This window comes from Triticum aestivum, chromosome 6B, assembly GCF_018294505.1.
Source record: "Triticum aestivum cultivar Chinese Spring chromosome 6B, IWGSC CS RefSeq v2.1, whole genome shotgun sequence".
Taxonomy (NCBI): domain Eukaryota; kingdom Viridiplantae; phylum Streptophyta; class Magnoliopsida; order Poales; family Poaceae; genus Triticum; species Triticum aestivum.
The window spans coordinates 470495999-470504579 of NC_057810.1; positions in this window are offsets into that span (position 1 = coordinate 470495999).

Genomic DNA, 8581 nt, shown 5'->3' on the forward strand with positions numbered 1-8581 from the left:
CACGCTTGGAGGTGGTGGCCCGGCGGCGCAGGTGGTGGGGTGGTCGGGAGGGGGAGAGACGAAGGAGGCGGGATGGGTGGGTGGGCATGAGGACATGGGGAGTGGGGGTGGGCGGGTGGGCTTCGGCCGGGGTTGACCTATTCTTTTTGTTTCGTGGGTCGGGGCTGTGGTTTAGGGTGTGTGCAGAATAAGGATTGGGTGTGCATAATAAGAGTCTTAAGGGTGTTAGCAGAATAGACCCACCCTATATATATAGAGTAACACTATTCTAATCCCAGGATTAGAATAGTTATTTGGATCACAAAGCGCTATGTAGGGAGCGATCAGATGTTCCCCAACTGCCGAATCGGACAGTGACAAAAAAAGAAGGAAACCCACCCACCTCCCCCAATCCCGATCCACCACCTCCCACGATCCAGATCCCCCATCTCCCTCCCACACCTCCTCCCCCAAACCAGCAACGCGCCCGCCACCCCACCCCCAACCGGCGGCAGCGCCGCCACCAGCTGACAGCACCCCCCCTCTTCCCGAGATCCTCTTTGACGCCACCACACCACCGGCCAACCTCGCACGCCGCTACTCGCCGGAAACTCCGCGCGCCGCGGCCTCTTACCGAATCCCACCGGTGGAGCTCGCCACGGCAACCACCGCGATCTTCCTCTCGCCGCCGCCCTGGAGAGGAACCTTCCTAACCTGCACCACGGTATGGTGGAGCTCGCCAGCTCTAGTGCCTCTTCTTCACGCATGCCTTTCTTCCTCGCTGGAGCTGATGTGGGCCACCGCATCATGCAGCTGGCCGGGATCCCCCTCCCCTGCCCCTGCGCTGTCCTGGTCGGCCACACTGACCTTCTCATGAGGGCCACCTTGACCTTCCTGGAGGAAGGTTCATCCATGGAGCGCCGCTCCTGCCCCTCCATCTCCAGTGAGGTGTGCCATCCCTCCTGTTGAGCCCTCTTTCCGTGAACCTCCACGCCAGCACCGTCGTCATGCTACTCGGGCCACCAGCACACACAGGGTGTTCTTCTCACGACGGACAACTTGAACTTGCTCAGGTAGTTTCTCCGCATCGACAGCTCCAGGTTGAGTGATACGCAAAATACAGTTGCTTGTCATACTCCTACTTGAATATCTGGAGACATGAGACAATTCTCAGTTTCTAGCTGCGGATGAAGCATAGCAGTAGCAGTCATAGACCTACCATGGAAAATAGTTCGCATGCTGAAGTTTCAGAACAATGTCTCTGAACCTTCCATGATGTCAACAGATATTTTAGCACAGGAAGTCAGTAGTAGCTTTGTTCCATCTTCAACCTAAAACTGTTGCGTTTCGTTATATGGATAGTCTTTTATCTGCGGATTTAGCATAACAGAAATTCCGACGTTCCCAAATCTGTAGAAAGTCTATGTAGAGCTGATCTGTAGAAAGTCTATGTCTGACCAAGTGTCCAGAGCAAAGGGAGAAAATTTCAGGGATCATAACGAGACAAGTTGCTCGATCCGGTTTAGACCCACTAGTGTACCTTGGGCCGATTCTTTCTGGTCACCATCATTAATATACTGTATCAACTTACTGGTTCAATTAATTTATGGTTGAGCACCTCAAAGTCAAACCGGCAAATCCTAACCGTTAAACTAGTTACTGCAGTTATCCTCTTATTTTTCATGATTTCTGGTGCTATTTGGGAGTAGTTAATCAATTTTGTTTTCAATTGGATGTATTTTCCAGTAGAAATAGATGTTTTTTACAGTTGAAAGTCCACATGTTCGTTCATATGCTCTGCTAATTGGAATTTTGGAGATGCTCAAGTAAAATGTAACAAGCGTCCTTCCCTTTTTCATTCTGTTGCTAACTTTCTGACGTGATGCAGGAAGTAGATGAACCTTGTACAATACTACAATATTTGAACTTCGGTCAACTTCCTATTAGACACACTAATGCAACACAGTATGCCACTGCTTTCTTTGAGTATTTCTTGTTAGACGCATATTGATTCAGTTCAGAATCTCTACTATCGTGCTACAGTGATGCATTTTGTTGTCTTTAAAATTCACTGACAGTGCCCCGTGCTAAAACACAGATAGCCCATGGTGCTAAGGTGGACCTGAATGAGAGGAAGATTTTCTATATGAACATTTGAGGGGTGACAGTTTAGATAATGCTAGAATGCCCTATACTAACAGAACCTTGCTGTTGTTGGGATGCTATTCAACATGGGATGTGATTTCGCTTGAGGTGTAGCGTAGCCAGATATATGCGTCTGCCACTGTTGGATTTATTGCTCAGATGGCGCTCAAGCTCAATATTGATTAGCCCTTCTCCTAGATGTCCCATTTTCTCTACACGCTCTATAGGTCATCATGTAAAAACAAAAAGTATGCATCTAAAATGCTTGTGTTTATGCCACAAAAGAATAGTATGGCAGCACATGGTGAACTGTTCTTGACCATTTTCTGCAGTAATTAGTATGGCTGCAGTCCACTGTGTTGATTTTCAGCAGGCCAACTTGATTAATGCTAGTGCAACACATCTTCCATTGTCATGGCGAGTTGTCGTGCGTGTGCACACATACTGATCACATCGTACTTTTTTATTGATATGGTGCCACTACATAATCAGTTGAGATTAGACGTAGTATCATTTGTGAAAATATTAGCGGATGGATAGTCTCGACGTGTCTTTGTCTCCGTATGTGTTAATATTATTATTCTTGTAGACTAAGCAAAACGACTGAAAATATAATTATAGAACTAATTTCCATCTGTATTATATACATAGGGCCCTGTCCTTGTTAATGAGCCCTTCGTAGTACTACTAGTTGCTTCATAGCAGAACCCAACATCTATTGGTCCCTCTATTTAGCCGGCCGCTTGTTTTGTTTGATGTCCACCTGTTTAGTTATTTTGTGCTTTTTTTCTCTCGGTCATGCTAAAAAGTTTTTGTCTCCAGCATCCTATGTACTGCTCTGCTGCCCGCTACCCACTTGAACAGAGGGAGGAAGGTCACACCACGCGACACGGAGAAGGTCACATGAGGAGCAGAGAACAGGACTGTCGCCGTTTGTGTGGAAGATGGTCGGAGTTCTTGAAGATGGTCGCGTCCGTGGGGATCAGTGTTGTTGGTGGGCTGCAGTGTTTGCTTCTCGTGAGGCCGCGTTTAGCCAATGTCCTCCGGATGGATTTACCCTTGCGTGGATGTGTGAGAAAACAAGCAAGCCAACTTGTTGATGCTTTCCCTAGAACACACATATTCTTCACACCTACATTATGTATTCGTGCCTTTTTTTTAAACACTTGCCAAAAGTGGCTATTTGTTTGTATTTGTGTAAAAAACATATTTTTGATGTTTCAAAAAAAAAACCCAAGAAGGTCAAATTAAAATAACAAAGCAGTTCAATATCCTTTACAAAAATGGGTTTTCCATGTTTAAAAAAACCTACAGGTTCAAATCTAAATAGCTGGGCGGTTCGATGCTAATTACAAAAGCCGGATTTCTTCGGTTACTAAATAATAAACCAAGAAGTTCAAATACAAATAATGGAGCGGTTCAATGCTTATTACTACATTAGGATTTTTTCTGTTACTAAAGAATAATGCAAGAAGGCCAAATTTAAAAATAGAGCAGCTGAAAATTTATAGAGAAAATGGAATTTCCCTGTTCTACAAAAAAAAACTACAGGTTCAAATTTAAATAAGGGGGAATTTCAATGTTTATTACAATACCAAGAAGGTCAAACTGAAAAAGCTAAGCAGTTCAAAAAGTTTATAAAAAGATTTTCCCTCTTTTAAATATAAGACCTAGAAGTTCAACTTTAAAGTTTATAAAAAAAGATTTTCCCTCTTTAAAAAATAAGACCTAGAAGTTCACCTATAAATAATTGAGTAGTTTGATATTTATTACATAACTAGGACTTTTCATGTTACTAATGAATAACACTAAGAAGTCGTAATTAAAAAAATGATGTTGTTTGATGTTTATAAAAAACTCATATTTTTCCCAATACTAAATAGTAAAATTAAGAAATTCAATTTAAAAAAGGGAGTAGTTCAATGTATGTAATAATACTCAGGTTTTCTCGTTAATAGAAAATAAAACCAAGAAGTTCAATTTGAAAAAGTGGAGCAGTTTGATATTTATTTGAAAAATCAGATTTTTTCGGTTACTAAAGAATAAAACCAAAAAGTTCAATGCGAAATAATGAAGAAGTTCGCTGTTTCTAACAAAACTCCAAATTTTCACATTAATAAACATACACAAAAGAAGTTCAAATAAAAAATTTAGAGCGGTTCGATGTCTATAAAAAACTCAGTTTTTTTTGTTACTAAAGTGAAATAGGGAGAAGTTCAAATTGACAACAGACAGAAGTTCGCATACTGCATGGTGTGTCTTTCTGTGAGAAAATAAGAGTAAAAAGGCGAAGTTCAAAATTTTGGTTGATGGAAGTTCAAGTGCACAGACCGGAAAGTTCAAAAAGTTCCTCTGTTCAACAAGTTTCCACAATGGAAGATCAAATTAAAATAACAAAAAATAGTTTAGAAATATTAATTAGAAAAAGAATGTGGATGGGGTCCAATATTTATGACAAAACTAAGATATTTTGATGCTAAAAGAAATAAACCAAGAAGTCCAAATTATAAAAAAAGAGAAGTTCAATATTGATAAAAACACAAGGTTTCTTCGTTACTAAAGAATAAAATTAAAATATTCAAATTAAAATAAAAGGAGTAGTTTAATGTTTACGGAAAACTCAAATTCTTTCCATTTCTTGAAAAAATATAAGTATGTGGTTCAACTAAAAAATTTGATGCTTATTTGAAAACATATTTTTTTTCTAAGAATAAGACTAAGAAGTTCAATTTGAAATAACAAAGAAGTTCGAAGTATATAAAAAACTCTGGTTTGTTGCAAGAAGTTCACATGCATCTCCGTGCATGGTTCAGAATCAAAAAAGCATGTGAAATTTTCTGTTTTTCAAAAAACTAGAAGTTTAAAATTGAAATAACAAAGTGATTCGATGTTTATGAAAAAATCTAACACTTTACTAAAAAACTAAAAACTTCGTCGTTATTAAAGAATCAACCATGAAGTTCAAAAATTAAAAAAAAATCAATGTTTATTTCAAAATCAAACACAATTCTTTACTCAACAAAAAAATATGTGAAGTTCAAACTAAAATAACACAGAAGTTCAAAGTATATTAAAAACTTCGATTTAGAAGCTCAAAAAACAAAACAAAAAAACAATGCGATTTCGGCTATTTTCCCCCAGTACTAAGATCCAAACAAAGAAGTTCAATTTTAGAAAACGGAGTAGTTCAATGTATGTAAAAATGCAGGTTTTCTTGTCACTAGAGAATAAAACCAAGAAGTTCAATTGGAAAAAGCGGAGCAGCTTGATATTTATTTGAAAAATCGGATTTTACAGTTATTAAAAAATAAAACCAATAAGTTCAATTTGAAATAACGAAGAAGTTCTATGTTTCGAACAAAATTCCAATCTTCACATTTCTAGAAATACACAAAAGAAGTTCGAACACTAGAGTTAGAGCGATTTTCATGTAACCAAGAGAAGTTCAGATTGATAACTGCCAGAAGTTCACGTACCACACGGTGTGCATTTTGTATGAAAAAAATGGAAAAGCAAAGACTAAATGTTTTGTTGCCAGAAGTTCAAGTGCTCGACCCGAGAAATTTCAATAAATTTTGTGAGAGAGGTTGAACAAAATACGTGACATAAGTTCAAGGTGAAAACAGTCGGAAGTTCAACTAATACATTGAATGCGTTTCAGAAGAGAATAAAAGAATACAAAACTAAAAGCCTAAAAGGTTTATTGCAGGAAGTTCACGTGCTCCATCCTACATGGTTCAAAAATTATATTTACAAGACGTCCATCGTTCATTTACATTGTTATTTTAAAAGGGAAAAAACAACGTTGTTTTGCCATTTTAAAAACTGCTCTCAAACGGCAACGAATTTGTAACATCTGTCTACATGAAAAACTTGCGGCTATTCATAAGCTTTTCACCGGTATATTATGTGCCACATTTTGATGAACAGTTTAAAATTTTCATGTATACTATTTAAAACATGTTTTTATGTATTCAAAAAATTCTTACCTATTGAAAGAAATTCATAGTAAAAAGAACAAGAAGTTGAAGTACTGCAAGAAATGCATTTCAGGTGAGAATAAAAGTATATAGAAAAATAAAAAGTTTAAAAAGTTTGTTGAAAGAAGTTCAAGTGCTCTGACTGGAGAAGTTCAAAAATTCTTGCGAGAGAGGTTCACCCTGTATTTCCATGTTCGATTTTTTTCGTATAAAAATTGAATACAATTCTTTACTCAAAATATAAAAAGGTGAAATTCAAATTGAAATAACAGGGAAGTTCGGAGTTTATTAAAACCTAGGATTTACCTGTTCAAAAAATAAAAAATACAACGGCATTTTTTGCACTTTTAAAAACAACTCATAAACGAAAAAAATGGTTGCTACAAGTTCAAGTGCTCGGCGAGGAAAAGTTCAAAAAATTCTTGTGATAGAGGTTCACCGTGTATTTAGATGTCCAAAATACATAAAAGAAATATGTTGTTTTTTGTGTTTTAAAATAATTCTCTCAAAGCGATAACAACCGGAAGTTCACGTACTACACGGTGTGTATTTCATATAAGAAAAATACAATAATGTGAAACAGAGTGAAGTTCAAACAGACATGCCCCAGAAGTTCAACTACTTCACGCAGTGCATTTTTGCTCGCGATGAACTCAGAAATTATGATCTCGCCATTTTCTAATTTACTTCAAAATAGTAGGGAATATCATTTGTGTAAAGTCCTCGGTCGGAAAAAGTTAAAAAATATATTCTGAGAGAGATTTGTACAAAAGGTATATCATTTGTGTAACACTGACGAATGTATGAGAAAATTACAAACAAATATACGTCACAGAAGTTCAACGTGAAAAAAGTAGGAAGTTCAACTACTACGCTAAATGAATTTTAGATGAAAAACTTTTAAAATCGTCGCGAGTATGAAAAAATGATCAACACGGGAAAGTTGCGTGTTTACAGTAGCTTTCCATCGGTATATTACTTGCTCAGTTCCGGTGAGTGGATGGAGAGCTAGGAGCAATGGATGGAGATCCACAAGAAAAAAATCACGTGAAAAACAGAGTGAAGTTCAAGTAGACATGCCGAGAAGTTCAAGTTCTCCACGAGGTGCATTTTCGAAGAATATGTTTCGCGATAAAGGCAGAACGAATGATCCTGCCATTTTCTCAATTACTTGAAAACAGCTAGGAATCAGAGAAAACCATGAACATGAAAAAGTTTCGCAGTTTTCGTAGCTTTTCAACGGTATATTATTTGCACCATTCCGTTAAATTTTGTAGAAAATACAGCAAAAATACGTTTTTCGCCATTTTAGAAACTGACATAAAACCATAAAGAATTCGGAGAAATAATAGATACAAATTTTTTTCGCATTTCCTCAAGCTTTCCAACACCATATCATTTGCTGGATTCGGACATACAGTTAAAAAATTAGCTCGAAAATACAAATTCGCTAGAACTTTTATTCTTTTCTAAATTTCTTTTAAACCGTTCAAAATTAGAAAAAACTTTCAACATGAAAAAGTAGCGCATTTTCATAAGCTTTCCAACTCCATATCATTTGCCTCAATTGGATTAGCCGTTTAGAAATGCCATCGAAAATACGAACTCGGCTGTTCGGTTTGTGAAATTTTACGATTTTCCAAATTACTCTTTAACCGTAAGGAATTAGAGAAAACTTTCAACATGTGGAAGGAGCGGTTTTGCAGCAGCTTTCTAACGCCATATTATTTGCGTCATTTTGATAAAATGTCACATCCCTGGCCCTGTTATGCACTAGGCTAGACCTCATGTGAGCATCATGTTTTAATTCAAATGAAATTTGAATTGAGGAATTTTCAAAGCCTCAGAAACCTTCTAAAAATGATCAACATTAAAATCTCCTCAAAGAAGTCCAAGAAAATGTTCCTCTTAGTCTCTGAAAATATTGCAAAGAGGTAAAACTCAAAACAATATTTTTGGTATCTCAGAGTTAATTATTTTGGACCTTTGAATTAAATAAATAGCTATTTGCATTGGATATATATTTGATATATAAATAATATATGTCCAATAATTACTGGAACATTTTATGTGGTTTGGTATATTTTAGTTCTAGCCACATAACTATTTTCAGGATTTTATAAAATGGTTTAGTATATTACTAAACTAAAACAACACAGAACAAAATAGATAAATAAAAACAAAAATAGAAAGAGCAGAGGACTACCTGGCGCTCACCTCAGCCCACCTGGCCCAGCTCCTCCAGCCGGCCCAGCCCACCGCCGCTTCTCCCCCTGTCATCTTCCTCCCCCTCGCCCCGAAGCTGCTCGGTGGCGCGCGCGGCCACGCGCCCCGGCCACCTCCTCCCTGCCTGGCTGCCTCCTCCTCTCCTGGACGTCTCCCGCAGCTCCACGCCACCCCCTGGAACCCCCTCGTACTCTATCGACCCCTTCCCCCTCCTCTGCTCTCTCTCTCGCCAGCCCGAGCGGAGCTCATCA